The sequence below is a fragment of the Passer montanus genome, unplaced genomic scaffold, assembly GCF_014805655.1.
Source record: "Passer montanus isolate IOZ18808 unplaced genomic scaffold, ASM1480565v1 scaffold81, whole genome shotgun sequence".
Lineage (NCBI taxonomy): Eukaryota > Metazoa > Chordata > Aves > Passeriformes > Passeridae > Passer > Passer montanus.
In genome coordinates, this window is record NW_024373368.1 from 1195283 (window position 1) to 1212829 (window position 17547).

Consider the following 17547-nt stretch of genomic DNA (forward strand, 5'->3'; position numbering starts at 1 on the left):
CTCTGTGAGTGAGGATGGACAAGCTCTCCTCACCCTGACAGCAGCCTGGGGAAAGAGACACACTGAGAGCTGTGCCCAGCCATCCATCTGCTGGGAGGGAACACACAGTGAGCTAAAGCCTGATGGAGTGTCTGAATTAGCAGCTACCAAGGCCATACAGCACAACCCAGAGCAGGACCTGACGTTACAGGTCTGACACTGTTCCAGTAACTCCAGAGATCGATGTAGGGCCTGTCACTGCTCCAAAGACAGACAAGGTGCCTGCTCCATGCAGCTAATGGGGTATTGATTCTCCACACACCCACGTGCAAGCTCTGCACTTGGTGGACTTTGCTGAAGCCCCCAAAATGTTCCCAAACACGTGCCTGGCTCGCTGCCTGTGGGACAGTTTGGGACACAGGAGCTCCAGGGAGCAAGGCCAAGGGCAAAAGCAACCTTGCATATTTACACTGCTCAGCCAAGGTTCCATTTGGGTGATGAATTAAGCAATTACCTGCAGCTTTATTTTTAGGAGGCAGGCTGCAATTCAAGCAAGGGAGAACTTGTCTTGCTCTCCTCTCTGCACTGCCAGGACATCACTCTGGCAGGACACACTCCTACGTGCCAGGCTGCTCAGGGAGCGTGGCAGGAGCAGCTCTTTGCCCAGGAAAATCACAGATATCCCATTACTGGGAGTCTTCAGGGGCTTTGAGTGGCCATTGGAACAAGATGATCTTCATGTGTCCTTTTCAACCCAAACCATCTTGCTGCTGAGGATGGAAGAGTCTGGAAACGTCTTTAGTAAGGCATTTTAAGGAATTCCCAAACTCTTCCATCCTCAGCAGCAAAACATCAGCCCTCACATTTGTGCTCAGGCAGTGATTTCTGAGGCCAAACTGCAAATTGCTCATCCCCAGGTAGTCACACCCACCATCACTCCAGGCTCAGGCAAACCTTTTGTTGAGCTTTCATTGCTGCTTTTATCCTCCAGAGCAAAATTTCAGTTCTTTGGGTAACACAGTCCATTCCCACCTCCTTCACAAGCTGTTTGTTTCCAGGCAGAGCTGCAGCTAGGGCACAGAGATGTTAAACTTCAGTGCCAGCCCAAAACCACACAGCCAAAGGTGGGAAAACAAGGATTTCTTAAATCCATCTTGTCCCAGAGAAGCTGTGACCGGGCAGCACCTGCTGTGATGGGACGACCCCAGGGACAGGAGCAGAACCACAGGAACAAGTACGGAAGCAGGAAAAGAACAGAACCCACAAAAACACAAGCAAACAGTTTTTGCACCCCATTCAAAGGTTATAAATAATATTCAGCATTTTTATTTTCACAAGGAATCTGTTATTTCCAGACCGTGTCTCTATAGCAAGCTGTTAGTGTTTGTGGTTTCCTCTAGTGCAAGCTCCTGTTTTCCTTCTGAAAACATTTCCTCTCTGTATAGATTGGCCTGTTGGAAAGGGAAAAATTGCTGCCATTTGGCAAGATAAGAAATGAAATACCACAGTGTAAGTGCAGACATCATCAATACAAAAGTGGCTGCTCAGGTTTTGGGCTGAGTTTGTGGCTGTGTGGGAGGTGACACAATTGTGTGAGCCCCATGCACAGGACACCTCTTCACAGAGCCCTGGGGGAGGCACAAACTGCAGATGGTCACCAGAACACCTCCCAGGCTATAAAACCTCCCTGTTTGCCCCTCCTGAAGTCTGGGGAAGGGAGGAACTCACGGGTGGTGTTTGTGCTCAAGGCCCAAGCAGAGTTCCAGGTCACTGGGACAGGCTGGACACCTGTGGACAAAAAGGGTCCATGGGACTGTACCCTGAGCAGCACCACACTGCACAGGGGCCCTCAGAACACTTCCAGGTTTCTCCAAGGGGACCCTTTGGTCCAAAAGATCCCTCCCTCGGCTACCTCGAATGTCCTCAATCTGTAAAGACTAACAGATTAGAGAAGGGATGACATTGCCCAAAATTGGCTTTCCCAAAAAAAGGAGGTCATTATGATGTGAACATGGCTGCACAGAGAGAAACTCTGGGCTTATATGTGCATCCTTAGCAAGTATTACAAGCCACATCCCAACTAACTGCATTTTACTGAGCTGTGAACTCACTAATTACTTTTTAAGGTCAAGAAAGTCCATTTGGCAGGGGTTTGCTCAGTGAATTTAACTTCTGTGCTCAAACACTGTCCTCCCTCAGTGCCCAAGCCCATTTACTGCAGGTTTTGGGGTGTGCTCTCCATGCTCTCAGACACACAGGGCACCCCAGAGAGTGCTTGTGCTCTTCAAACTCCTTCCATCTGTTTGTGCTCTGCCAATGGGCCGTAGGGGTGACACAGCCAAAGCCAGAAATAAAGGAGCTAATTTGGTCATCAGAGAGAAATATTCTCCACTGCAATGCCTTTATTCCTGCACACAGCTGCATTCTCCTGACAAACACAGCAGCCATGGATCCAGGGTGCTTTATATAATGGATGCATTGTTGGAATGAGCACAGGAGCACAACAGACACCTCCTGGACAAAAACCTGGGATTGTCCCAGTGTGACTCAGTCTCTGTGTGGGGGAGGAAGAGCTTTGTGTGCATTCAAGGACTCTGCTACCAACCCCAGCTCGCTGAAGCCACTCAAGTGCTCAAGGAAAGCATGAGCTGAAGTGCTTTGTCTCAAGGAGTAGCCTGGAGCTCACTCTGCACCATCCATGCACATCTGTGCCTGGTTACACTGCTCAGCGTTGGGAACAGTTCTGAAGAGGCCCCAGATCTGTGACTGTTTAACTCCATGTTTCTATAGAGAGCTTCTGATGATAGGCACTAAGTGCTTAAAAAACATAATTAACGCTCTAAGCACTCCTGAGAGGCAGCTAAATATAGGACTGGGAGTTTCAGCTACCTGGAGTAGGACTGTCCTTGATCCTTTTGTAGAACACTTGGTACAACAGGGTACACAGTACAACAGGGTCCCAGTCCCATTGTGCTTGGGGCTCCCAGAGAACTCAGGAGAAAACACACCTCACTCCTTATCGAGATGTCAAACACAGAAAATAACTTATCCAAGGTGACTTAGCTGAGGATTGGTGTTTACAGACAGAACCTGATTTCTTAGAAAATTAGAGAAAGGAAATTAGAGAACCTGCCATGCCAGGGGTGTTTCCTCCAGAGGCCCCTCCCTCTGGAGTGGCCACACCAAGTGACAGGTGACAACTGAGCACTGACCACTGTGCTTTGACCACCTCGTTCTGAGAGCCAAGCCCTGGCTTTGTGGCTGATCTGGAAAGACCAGGTAAATCCAGAGGGCCTCAGCCACTACAGCACTTGACAGGATCCCATTTTTAGCCAAAGAGGAGAGTCTGGAGCCATTTTTTGAGAGCAAGGTGTTCAATGAGAAGAAGCCCCAGAGGTGGATGACTCACACCCAGGTGTGTGGTGTCCCCATGGGCCTCTCTCAGCCTCCTGCCCTGTGGAAGAGATCCTCAGACGTCCTGGAGAGTGCCACCAGTGTCAGGACAGTCACACTTGCCACTGCATTTTTCCCTTGGGGACCAGAAAGCAAAGAGGACTCACAAAGTTTGCCTCTGACAAACCTCTGGTCTGGAGGAGCTGCCCTGTGTTTGCCACCCAGCAAACACCCATGACTTCCCAGGCCAGCACAATCCTCACCTCCATTCTTCTTCCCTCCCAGCCCTCCAACACACACCTCTCCTTCTGTCATTCCATCCTGCCTCCATCCAACTTCCATCCCTCTGAGTTCCAGTCTCTTCCACACCACATCCCCTCAACACTTCAGTCCTTGCTGCCCTCAGTCCCCTCCTGTCCCCAGCACTGCCCATCCTCTGACCTGCCCTGGGGCAGCCAAGATCAGGCCCAAGACTCCCCCCAGATTCCCCACGAATACTAATTAATTCCCCTCTAAAAACTGTGCTAATGAGTAACCCTGCAGCTCCCCAGCTCACAGGCAGTGACTGCTCTTTAGTGTTGATACTTACAGCTTAAAAAAACCCTGAATGCCTTCCCATCACTTGCCCTAGACAGCAAGGGAGAAACCCAAATTGTTAAGGCCATATTTTAATTAATTCCCAAACTGATAATCTTAAACAATTTAGGCAGCATCTTGCAACAGCTGCAAGTGAGTTATATCCTCCCCTCCCTCTTCCACCTCCCTGAGGAACACAATTAACACCCACCTGCCAAAGCTGGCCCTCCTCACCCTTCAGCAAACTGAAGGAGTTAAGAGGGGAACAAAAAGTGTTGTTGTACAATACCCAGGGTCAGCAACCTCATTTAGCAGCTCCCTGCCTTTGCAGGTCAGGTTTAGCAGGAATCTGCTGCCCTCTGGAAAATGCAGCCTCGGTGGACATTGAGCTGCCAAACCCTGAGCTCCATCCCCTCCCTGCTCACCAGCCCCTGGAGCTGCTGTGGAAAAGACGCCCTAAGAAGAGGAGGGTTATACTTAAAATGCCCAGGATGAGAACAAGTCCAAGCAGAGAATGAAAATCTGACCTCACTGGGAGCTTGGGACTGACACCAGGAGCTGAGGACCCAAACTGGGGACACCTTCCTCTGTGGGGACAGGGTCACACTCACCCCTGACTCACTCAAGGCCTAAAGGAGGTAATTTCTTTTCCCTCACTCTTTCCCAAGGACATCTTTCCAGGATCTGCCTCTTTTTTCTTCCCTCTTGCCATGGCCAAGCCTCCCACACCCCCCAGCCCCCAGAGACTGTGTTGTCTTTGGGGAAATTGTTCACTTCTGAGCAGAACAGCTCCTGCTTGAGATGGTGGTCAAGAGAGAAACCACAAGCATTACATCCACTTCTCCATGTTTAGGGATAAGGATATCCCATCTTTGGACAACACTTGACAGCAACTTGGATCTGTAATTCAAAGAGAATTACAAATGTTGAGCAGGAAGTGAGGAAAGGCCACTTTTGCGCTTAAATCTTGAGTTTCCAGTACACACTTTCACAGTGGAATGTGACTGCAGGATTGCACCTGCACTTCAGTGCTGCTTTTCCAATGTCAAGCTTTCCATCACACCAGAAATTCACATCCTGCTTTCCCTTTCCCATAGTAACTACTATGATAACCCTGTGCTCACAGCCCTCCTGAATCTCCACAGGGAGATGGGCTTCCAGACCATCCCCATCCCCAAATCCTGCCCTGTGCACTTCCACAGGGAAATGGGCTTCCAGACCATCCCCATCCCCATCCCCATCCCCATCCCCAAATCCTGCCCTGTGCACCAGCCAGCCCTTCCTTCTCCTTCCCTCCCATTCTACACTTTCTGTACCACTGTTATAGATGAGTAATGGGAAGGGTGACTCTCACAATTAAAAGGCAAATATTATCTATATGCTAAGAGAAGTTTTATAGATTTATAGCTGTGTTTTACCCCCCTTGTGCTGTTATCAGGGGTGCCTGGGTTTGGGACATTTGGGAGGGTCACTCGTTCCCATGGCAGCACCTGAGCTCCAGTCAAGGTGTCAGGCAGTGATCTCAGCACTGGGCAGGGAAGGAGGAGGGGATGGACAGAACTTTGGGAGGGCCAAAGGGTTAAAAGGGGAAACCTCCATGGTGTGGGTGAGCACATGTGGATAGATTCCTTTGCTCCCAGTGCTGCATTACTTTCTCTATTCAGGCTTCTGTTGTATTTTTGATGAGGTTTTATTAAACTTTCTAAATTTTCTTGAAAGTATCATTTCTCACACCACGATCCACCCCTCCTGCCTCAGCCATCTCAGCCCTACATGTGCTTGAGGTCGTCAGGAGCATCCTCCAGTGCTCCCTCCCTGCTCAAGTGCCTTTTTTCCTCTCAGAGAGGGAATATTGGTGTTTCTGGCTATTACAGCATCTAATGGCAGCGTTCATGCCCCTTCTCAAAACTGACCCTTCTCACTTCAGCCTACCTGGGTACCAAACCCCTTTAACTCTACATATCCATGGTGGAGTGGAATTCCAGGATGCTCTGGATTTATTGCTCTGAATACAGTTGTCCTCAGTTTTCAAATGATTGATGGAAACATCACCATCAGAAACTTAGAGTCCAAAATACAAAGCTGAATATGCTCAAAGACTAGTACTGATTTGGCATCAACCACAATTCAGGCTTGAAGCAAAGACTGCAGGACTTTGAAATCTGAAATTTGGAGTTTCTAAGTCTGTGAAAGGCTTCCCTAAGGAAAGGCAGGAAGAACCGTGACCCTGATGCACTGCTGTGCTCTGCAGGAACTTCAAAGCGAGCTGTTAGTTTAGTTCAATTTAGTTAATTTGCATGAGTAGAAAAGTGAGTTCTCAGCCTCAGAACCCACACTGGGGGCCCTGGCTGCACAGAGACAGCACCTGAAGGCACTGCAGCCTTGGCAATTACTGTCCACACCTTCTTTAGGGATTAAAACAAGAACTGAACTCCTGAACCCGAGGTGCTAAGATGGCTTTGGAGCAGTCTGACCTGCTGGGAGTCCTTCCCCTCACTTCAGTGAGCCCTAAGACAGATCCCTTTTATCTAAAACGGACCAGTTTGCTGCAGGTCAGGGCTTTTGGAGGGGAGCATTTACTGAATCTCATTTCTGATGCAGGAGAAGTTTTCTCCATGGCACATTAACCCCATTACCCACCTGTATTCATCATCACTTCCCTAATTTCAGTAGCAGGCAGATAAGGAGCAGTTGGAACTGGGTTTTTTTCCTCTGTTTTTCAGGGGGGAAGGACAGGGCAAATAGAACGCACAAAAATACATCACAAAAGTAATAAATGTATTTGTGCTGTTCAAGGTTTCAGCTCCAAACTGGGGCTGGCAGGAGTTTGTGGTACTAGAAATTATCTTGCTAAAAAAACAACAAAACATCCTTTCTAAAGGTCAGGTTCTCAGGAGGATACATTTAGTAGGACAGTATCACATGCTCTAGGCCAAATAATTTGTCATATTTTCAATACATGCTTGGAAGGGATGTGCTGCTCATTTCAACTAGACCAGCCTCAAAGATCAATTGTTTTCAGACCAAATCTTGTGAAATAGCCCATGTGCTACACCCCAAACCCCCCAAAACCCCCACCCCCTTTGCCAGCACAGGCAGAGATCCTCCCAGCCCAAGGAGAGGCCTGGAGGGGAGTGGACACTGGAAAATACTCTGCATAAATTAAGGCTAAATGAACATTTTTGGCTGTGCTTTGATGTCCCAGCACGGCTGTTCTTCTGTAACCCAGAGAAGAGATAAAAACCTCAGGATGAGAATATCTGACAGAAAAAAAGAACAATATATGTTTACTAATTTTTCGAAAGGTCCCAGGGCAAATTCCCCAATTTTGCACAGATTAATTAGAGTAATTAGTTAAGTCATTAACTGTAAGGTCTGTGAAGCACCGTGTTATTTTATTGTTCATTTCTACTCAATGAGATCTTGATACATGACTGAGTTTCCTAAACACCACCTAGGTACAAATAACTAATGACAACAGCAATAAACGAATATATTTAAGGTGACTGCAGGACTCTGGGACAAGACTCAGTTAATCACAACTTTATCACCCTCAGGAGGGAAGTGAACCTGGCCTGAGGGCTCTGTGTGCTTGTGCCAAAGCAAAGGAGCCCCACAAGCTTCCCTGTGTTCGAGACTGGGATTACTGCATGACTGAGACTGCAGGGACTGAACAGAATTTTTCCAAATCTGCTTTTATCTTTTGCAATGTCAAAACTCTGATCTGCAGCCAATGCTGGCTGCTGCTCCGCTGACTTATTTTTAAACACTTGCCAGCGTGTTATAAAATGAACATCCCTCCCCTCCCTCCCAGGCTCGGGAGAAGAGCTGCTCCTCCTCCAGGAGCAAATCCCATCTGCTGCCTGCTCCTGGGACACAGCACGTGGGGAGAAGGTAGGAGCCTGGTGGATCCAACTGCACGAGGCACTCAGGGCTGCTGGGGATCAGCCAAAGGCTGGACTTATCTTGGGGCCTTTTCCAACTTGGGTAATTCTGTGAATCACCAGCAGGACACTCAGGAGCACCTGAGGGGCAGCACGTGCCCATTTCTTGGTATTACTGTCTGAGAGCTCATGGAACCTCCTCGTGTGAGCTGACTGGACTTTGTGCTGTAATAAAACTTTAATAAAACTTCTCCTTATACTCTACCTTATGTCCTGGATTGTAAAATATGGTTTGGGGGTGTGTGTTCTATCCCCATCTGTCAGAGCTGGGGCAGTTCTCTGCTGTTCATGGGGCAGTTTTCTTTATCTCTCCCACAGCCAATCCTCCCTCCAGCAGATCTCTGCTGTCCATGGCCAGGGAGTGTCCCTGCAGGGCTGATCAAATTCCAGCATCCCATGGGGAGATGCTGTGCCCAGGGCAGGAGCCAAGCATTCCTACCTGGATCCAATCTGAGCCTGGAACAGCACAGCAGCCTTTGCCCACTGCATTCCCAGAGGAGCAGCTTTCTCCTGCCCTGCATTCCCAGAGGAAGAGCAGGCCCATCTCCAGCAGCCCTGGAGCTGCAGAGGAAAACTCCCCCCTTGTGCAGGATCCCTGCTCCAGCAGAAGCACAGCTGGCACTGCAGGAGGGCTGAGCCCCCCTGGGATGGGACTGTGCCACCACCCTGACCCACAGGGGCTTAGCTCCTATTCTGACTCTGGCAGGGTTGGTTTGTATTACTGCTTTTTTTCCTGCCTTTTTTTTTTAATGATTTCTTCCGTAATAAAGAACTGTTATTCCTACTCCTATGTCTTTGCCTGAGAGCCCCTTAATTCAAATTTATAATAATTCAGAGGGAGGGGTTTACATTTCCCATTTCAGGGAAGGCTCCTGCCTTCCTTAGCAGACACCTGTCTTTTCAAACCAAGATACCTTAATGCCTACAGCCCCCAGCACTTCCATCAGCCTCTTACCTTAGAGAGGCAATGAAACCCCAAACACTGGGGCTGTGTGTGGGCTGTGCCATCACCACCGTGTTCATGCTGCACAGGAATGTCTGTCCACAGAGCAGCAGGAGAAATGCTTCCCATATGGACCCTGAAATAAATACAGGGCCATTGTGGCCCTCATCCCATAATTCCCCATATGTTACTTTCTGTAGACAATTACAGGCATGTAACTTGCTCTTTATGTTACAAAAAAAAAAAACAAAAAAACCAAAAAAAACAAACCAAACAAAAACACCAAAACCCTGCCGTGCATATTTCTGGCATTTCTTCATCTTGGCTTTGAATGCTGGGTTAGGCCATGCATTAGTCACATGAAATAATAAACAGCTGAAAATCATTACACGAGGCCTAATCCTATCTTAAGGATAAGTCTATATTCTAGACTTAGTAATCAGATACTAATCAGTCCTATTTCCTGCTATTAGTAACAGAAAAAAAAAAAAGTGATTCTGGAAAAAGTTATCAGGGAATCATAACTAAGGGCCAGGAAAAAAAATCAGTAACTTTTCTTCTCAGGTTTGATCCCCGACTCAGAGTAACGTGGCCACTGCTGCCCTGCCTAAAATAAGCACATCATGTTTTCATTCACATGATTCCCTATTCTGTGAAATTTAAACAAAATCCATGTGTTGGCAGCAGCTACCAAATACCTCATGGCCCAAACCAGCTGCAGCAGCTCCATAAAGCCAGGTTTTCCTTCCTTCCAGCACGCCACTCTTCAGGCCATCTGCTCTGCAAAGCCCCTCTGGAGTAACAACACGTGGCTATAGTGTCCTGTCACCAGAGGAAGGAGGGAAATCAATCCCAAAGGAGGCTGTGCCCAGGTTAGGTGCAAAAGCTGATATTTGGGTGCAGCCAGCTGAGCTGGAAGAGCCCAAAGCTCGTTGGGATCACATGGATTAAAAGTCTCAAAGTTCTGAGCTCAGCATTACCCAGCACATGGGGCTGGCTGAGGGGTGTCTGGGCTTTCCATCAGGGCTGGATGATACCTCTGGATGGATAACTCTGAATCCCACCCTACAGCCTGGGATCCTTAATTCATTGGCTGAGGTTATTTTTAATCCCCAATTGTTTAAGCTAAAGGTGCAGGAGGAATTCCTCCCCTGCACCACCACCAAAATTAGAGGTGAGTGATCCATGACCCTTTATGATCCCTTTGTGAGTGTCACACATGCTACAGAAACATGGAGAAATTGCCTAAATCACCTTTAGATTGGAGACTTGCTAAACCTGCTTAGGCCTGAAAAACCAGGGAGAATTTCCTCCTCAGAAGCCACAGCTTTGGGAAGCTGTGCATGTGGCAGTGCAGCCCCTCATGGAAACACTCTGGTCACACAGGTATCACTCCTCAGTGTCCCAAGCAGAGCAGTAGAAGAGAAACCCAAACATGACATCAGTCACAGCCCCGAAGTCCTCCCTAAGGAACACATATTCAGTCCTGTCACTGCTGGGAAGGAGCACTTCCAGAACCAGCAGTGCACCCAGGAACAGGACAGGCTCAGAGGAATGGTCAGGTTGGACTGGATGGTCCTTGTGGGTCCCTTTCAGCTCAGAACATTCCAGGATTCTCTGAGCACTGAAGGCAGCCAGGCGGAGCAGCAACAAAGACAAATGGAGGAGCCACAAATTTCTTGCTTCTTTCTGAGCACCCGACTTGGGCTCGGGGATAAAACATTTACAGGTGTGAAGGCAGTGCACAGCAAGGGCAAGAGCAGTGCTCACAGAATTAATTCCTCTCTGCATTAAGTCTGGATTCTGCACCTTTGCTGAAAAAGCAGCAGGCAGGCACACAGAACAGAACAGCCAGGGTGGAGGCTGAGGAGCCTCTCCCAGCAGAGGGAGAACATATGCCTTCCACAGCTCACTGGCCATTTTCCCACTTTAAGGGTATCCAGCAATAAATTTGTGGCACATCTCTGGGTTTTGTCTTTTGAGGCACAAACACTTCAGGCCTTACAATGCAAGTATAAATAAAATGTAATGAAATGGCAAAGGAGAAACAGTCTTGCTATAAAACACACGCAGCTAAATGATACTTGGAGGGAATCTGAAGGGAAGTCAGTGATTTCAGAGGATGAGTTTTCCCCCTGGAAGTCCTGCTTGTTTTCTAACATCTCAATACATCTGTGCAACCCTTTTAAAAACTCAGCCTCCAACAGATCCAGCCAGGGCAATGCTATCACAAGCACTAAATAAAAGCCCAATAATATTAGAGCAGAGCCTTTCACAGGCAGCAAGACATGATTAAGATAAGAAAGGTGAAGAATGCCCAGAGACTGGGGGCAGGAGCAGCACAGAGATGTTTGCTGGAAGGGATCCAGCAGGATCACACAGCCCAGCTATCTCCCATGTCATCACCCCATCAGATTGCTGGAGCACATCACAGCCTGTCACACACCCCCAGCACAGCCCCCACATCTCTCCAGCAGCACATTTGTCATCCTGGGAGCTCTTCACTCATCTCTGCTCCATCTTATGCCTGTGCATGATGCTCACACGTGCCAGAGCAACCTGCAGACACTTAAGTCCTCCAAGCAACAGATTTTCCTTCCCACTGAGGCAGCACAAATGAGTCTGTTACGTTGACTGGAGCTCAGTGCAAACAGCAAAGAGCCTTGCTGCATATAAAACACAGAGCCAGCTGGGACTGAGGGGCTCTCTCTTACTGACCATCTCTGCATGTTTCCAGCTCTGATAAAGAAAGACATTTAAAAGGTTTCCCATCCTCGGGCCAAATGAAAGCTCTGGTTTAGGCATATCACACACTATTTACATATGGAGTGAGAGTTTCCAGGCAAGACCTTGCAGCCAGGTGTTTAAGGGTATTTAGACTCCAACTTCCACCAATTTCACTATAAGTTAAATCATATTTAACTTAAATCACAAGTACTCCAGAGTCCAGTAAGTGTTTGGACAACACTCTCAGGCACAGCATGGGATTCTTGGGGTGCCTGTGCAGGGCCAGGAGTTGGGCTTGGATCATCCTTGTAGGTCCCTTCCAGCTCAGGAGATTCTCTGACTCTATAATTGAAAAGAGAAGTGATCTATGAGGATCACTTGCCTGAGGTCACAGGAAAAAAGTGGAAAGAGGCAGAACACCAGTTTGTTCCACAGGAAACTTAACTGGTGACAGTGTTTGCTCCTGGTACATCTGGGGGCCCAAAAGGAGATGTTTCAGATACATCTGTATCCCAGACAAGTGGAAATAGGCAGAACACCAATTTGTCCCACAGGAAACTTAACTGGTGACAGTCTTTGTTCCTGGTACATCTGGGAACCTGGGGGCCCAAAAGGAGATGTTTCAGATACATCTGTATCCCACTGCCAGGGGATTCCAGCTGCACCTGACCCCCAAAGCTCTGGATGCCTTTCCCATCCTGGTTTGGGTTGGGAAGGACTTCAAAGATCATCCCATTCCACGCCCTGCCATGGCAGGGACACCTTCCACCAGCCCAGAGTGCTCCAAGCCTCGTGCAAGCTGGCATTAAACACTAAAATATATTTAATATGAGCTATGCCCATCCTCCCCAGCCTGTTTTTGTCCTTGCCTGGCTGGGCCATTTTCCTGTACCAAGTCACAGAATGCCAGGCTGGGCCAGGCTGGAGGGGAGCGCAGAGGGTCCCTGGTGCCAGCTCCCAGCTGAGGCAGGGCCATCCCAGAGCACAGGGCACAGCACTGTGCCCAGAGGGCTCTGCAGGATCCCCGCTGAGGAGACTCCAGCCCCTCCCTGGGCAGCCTGTTCAGGGCTGGGCAGTGCCCAGGGCAGAAGTTCTGCCTCCTGGGCAGGGGCAGCTCCTGGGCTCCGGCCCTGCCCGTGGCTCTGGTGCCACTGCTGGGCCTGGAGCAGAGCCTGGGCCCTGCTCTGCCCTCCCTGCACACAGGGACAGCCAGGGCTGAGGGCCCCTCTCAGCTGGGGCTCCTCTCCAGGCTGAGCAGCCCCAGCTCCCTCAGCCTTTCCTCATTAGAGGGATGCCCTAATTAGTGAACTTAACACTGAAGATGTGCTTAAATGTGTTTGAGTCTTAAACCACTTCTATGGGCTAATGAAAGGTGCAGTGGGACACCTGTACAGACAGGAAAGGAAACCAAATGCCTGGCTAAAAGACAGACGTGTGGATTGGTACCTGCTGCCAGTCGTACCTGGAAAGGACACCCCCTCCTTTCCTTTCAGTAAGGGCTGACAGTTTTTCCATGGGAGAACATGATCCATTCCAGCCCTGCTTCCTGCTCACACCAAATGTACCTGCACACAGAAGATTGCCTGGCACTGGGGGAAACTTCCTGTGCTCAGCATCCTCACAAATCAAGGCCAGGATCTGAGTGCTGGCAGGGAAATACCTGCAGCTCTGTGATCCATGGTGTCAGGCTGGAAATAGCTCATCCACTCCATTCATGTACTGAAGAGATGGATGCTGGAGGGGTTTAACTGTGCCCTTGATATTCTAGCCTGTAATGGGTTTTTGAAGTGACTGTAAGTCTGAGGGAAGGCACAGCAATGACACTCTCAGAAACCTGAATCCTGACAAGCACAGTCCCAGGAGCCCCTGCCAAGGTTGCAACCTGCACTTTGAAGAAGACAGCTGGGTAATTCAGGAATGGGGGAGCAAAGCAATGGGCTGGGATGTGCTTACCCCAAATGACAAAACGCTCTCTTGTGTGGAAGGGCTTCACTGCGTCTGCACTTTCTCCTTCTCTGGTCAAAGGGTGGAAAAGGGAAAAGTGAGGGAAAATAGAGGAAAAGGGAAAAGTGGGGCGGGAGGAGATGGTGAAGGGAGAGGTGAGGATATAAAACCCAGGAACAGTGGTAAATTCTTTGTGGTTTGCAGTCTAAAAGGAGGCCAAGATTTCATGTGAGCTTCAGGGCCAAGGCCACACTGGGCTCCATCATGACCCAGGTGTCACCACTGATTCTCTCTCCCTTCTTTTCCTCTCTAACTTAACTAAAACTACCTTTGCCCACACCCTGGACTCCAGCCCTGCCAGTCATGGTGGATGGACCCCACAAGTCCCCCAGACTTTTGTGTTGACACCAAAGTCAGTGTCCAGAGATCCTCTGCAGGACCAGAACCGAAGCACTGGTCCAGCAGCTGCTTGTGGCTACTATTTTTGTTTCATTTCAAAAACATGAGTATTCCCATGGCATTCAACACAGCATCTCCCCCTGGACTTCAAGTGCAAACAAAGAATCAAAGTCCCTAAAAGGCCACCTACCTGTTCAAGGTGACACAGATACCATGTACAAAAGGCATGAAGCACTTGTTTAACCTCCAACCCACCCCTAGGAGCAGGATTAACACCAAACAAAGAAACAAGAAAAAAACCTCAAACTGTAACGGGGTCAAACGAAACAGCAAGTGCTGCTTTAATGGGAAGGGCAGCAAATGAAAAAAATGTGGCCTTTAACAAGGTACCATGGGTAAAACAGAAGGACAAAATAAAGGCACCAGCATCACTGACTGCTGCTGGAAAATTGCCTTTTTGCTTCAGTGCTCTGTACAAACCACAGTATCTGTCCCAGGGCGGCAGATGTAATTTGGTACGAAAGCAGACATGAATATGCTTAAATAATTCAGGGCGAAAATCTAAAGAATATGGGCTGCCTTGGGTACTTCCTGACATTCATCTTCAAGACACAAAAGAGGCCAAACAACTCGTGACTGGTGTAGTTGGCCTTATCAAATCTCTCTCTCTCCTCACGCAGATTAACGTCACAGCAGATCCAGCCCGCCGTGCGTTATCCCGCTCCTGCCAGCCGGGGAAGGCTGTCACATCCCTGCTCAAATCCATATCTGCCAGCTGAATGTATGAACCTGCTCTGGGGGGAAGCCTGACACACCAGCTTCTGCCTTGGAGCAACTCTATTAAAGATCCTTCTGAGGTAGGACAGAGGAATAGGAGAGAAATCTCTGATACTATTTTTATTACTAATTATAATTACTATAACCTTTAGATGGCATGGAGAGAAGGGCAGAGAAGAACTGTCTGAAGTTCAACAAAGGCAAATGCAGGTCATGCACCTGAAAAGGAACAACCCCAGGCACAGGCACAGGCTGGGGGGGCCCTGCTGGAGCAGCTCGGAGGAGAAGGAGCTGGGAGTTCATGGTGGACTATGAGCTGTCCCTGAGGCAGCAGAGGGTCCTGGGGACAAGAGGCCAATGGGCTCCTGGAGTGCAACATGGAGAGTATTCCCAGCAGGTCAGAGAGGGATCACAATCCTGGGGCAGCTCTGGATGCTGTGTCCAGTTCTGGATCCTCAGCACAGCAGGGACAGAGCTCCTGGAGCGGGGCCAGCTCAGGCTGGGAGGATGAGGAGGGCCTGGAGCATCTCGGTGCCCAGGAAAGGCTGAGGGAGCTGGGGCTGCTCAGCCTGGAGAGGAGCCCCAGCTGAGAGGGGCCCTCAGCCCTGGCTGTCCCTGTGTGCAGGGAGGGCAGAGCAGGGCCCAGGCTCTGCTCCAGGCCCAGCAGTGGCACCAGAGCCACGGGCAGGGCCGGAGCCCAGGAGCTGCCCCTGCCCAGGAGGCAGAACTTCTGCCCTGGGCACTGCCCAGCCCTGAACAGGCTGCCCAGGGAGGGGCTGGAGTCTCCTCAGCGGGGATCCTGCAGAGCCCTCTGGGCACAATGCTGTGCCCTGTGCTCTGGGATGGCCCTGCCTGAGCTGGGAGCTGGCACCAGGGACCCTCTGCGCTCCCTTCCAGCCTGGCCCAGCCTGGCAGTCCAGGACTGGTACAGTGAACTTGCTCTGCTTTCTGCAGGAAAAGGAAGCATCAGGCACAGAGGTCAGGAATTTTAGTACTGGATCCCGGAAACTGGGCTCCTTGAGCTATGGTGTGAGAGCAGAGATTTCCAAAGACACTGTGAATGTTAAATGCTTTGATTTTTCCAAAGGTTGCTAGAATTGTAATCCTGCAGGAACTTGGGGATTTTTTTATCTCAACACACCGCCAAGCAGCTCCACTGCTGAACTTCATTTAAGCAAATGCAACTGAGCCTAACTTCTGTAAAACAGTAAGTCTCACTGATTTCTGATAAAATCTGGCCTTCAATCCACACAGATTATTTGGAAAACATAGCCTTTGATTCCTCTTGATGTCATCTGATGTTCTGCCCTTGAAAATCTCTTCCTTACATTGTCCAAACCAAGCACTTCCAAATCCTGCTTTCTGTGTATCTGAAAGACTGACACTGTTCTTCCTCCAGCATGAATTATGTTATTCCTTATCAGCTGTACTTGTAAGATCTCCTTGTTTTTTTAAATAGGAGTATTAGTGAAGATTAAAAGATGCATTATGAAAAACAACCAACGTGGAGATGCGAGACAGGATAAGGAAAGCGATTTTTCCCTTGCAGTGACTTTAATATAAATATTTTGTTTATGTTAATGTAATTACATTAACATAAACAGCAGAACATCAGCATCGACAAGAGCACAACAAATCAGGAGGGGTGCCACATCCCCTGTGGGGCAGGTAAACAGCAGAACATCAGCATTGACAAGAGCACAACAAATCAGGAGGGGTGCCACATCCCCTGTGGGGCAGCAGGAGCTTTATGTGGCCCAAGTTCCTGAGCACAAATCGATCCCCCAGGCACACGGGGTCCCAAATGACCCCTGGGTGTGCAGCACAGTCCATGTGTGGCCATAAACAATCCCTTGTCCAGTGCTCCTGAACATCAGGCAGCCCATGCAGAATTTAAATTATGAGCCCAACAATTCAGTCCAGCTCCAACCCCATCTGGAAGAGCACAGGCCACACTCTGTACATGACTTCTGCTCCCCAAGCTTTAAAAATTGTTAATGCAGTATCCTGGAAATGTCCAAGGCCAGGCTGGATGGGGCTTGGAGCCACCTGGGATAATGGAAGATGTCCCTGCCTGTGGCAGGGGCCTGGAACGAGCTGAGCTTTAAGGTCCTTTCTAACACCAGCAGTCTGAGGTTGATAATTCTGCAAAATTCAGCTCCAGAGAGGAGCTCACACCCCCACTATGGCACTGTCCTTACACAGGGTCACCTTCCCAGCACCTCCCCCTGGCTGAAGGCCCCTGCAGGCAGAGAGAGTCACCAGAGAAAAGCTGAGAGGGCTCAGAGGGTACAGAGGGGCCAGAGCAGAGATGCCCATGGCTGGAGCACTGGTGTGGCCAGCAGGAACCAAAGCGTTGGGATCTAACACAAAAATGATTGGGGGGTACAGGAATAAACCAACTTAAACTAATGCACCCCAACATCACTCATCAGCTTCTGAGGTGGAAAAACCCTCCCCTCCTTTCTGGGATAAAGATGTGAGGCCATCATCACTCAGGGAAGGACACTGGGAGGTGGCTGAGCTCTGGGGGAGGTTAGCATGCAGGTTACTGTGAGCAAGTGGAGCCTTTGGGCAGCCACTGGCCCTGCCTGCCCCCTCCTCTCCCTCCCAGCCAGGGAGGAAGGCAGCTCAAGTGCTGTGCTCCAGGAACAGGGGTGATCAGCACATTTCCCTGCTGAAAACAGAGACAAAACCAATTCCTAACAGCCCCAAATGTCCTGGGCATATAATACAGAGCCAGCCAAGGTTCAGCTAGTGAGCTTTAAGGTCCTTTCTAACACCAGCAGTCTGAGGTTGATAATTCTGCAAAATTCAGCTCCAGAGAGGAGCTCACACCCCGACTATGGCACTGTCCTTACATAG

General features: G+C 49.3%; 1 protein-coding gene across 1 annotated transcript in view; it reads right to left on the reverse strand.

The window, feature by feature from the left end:
* Positions 1–17547, reverse strand: part of GALNT17 (polypeptide N-acetylgalactosaminyltransferase 17) — a 207028-nt gene that overhangs the window by 160472 nt on the left and 29009 nt on the right. The window lies entirely within an intron of this gene.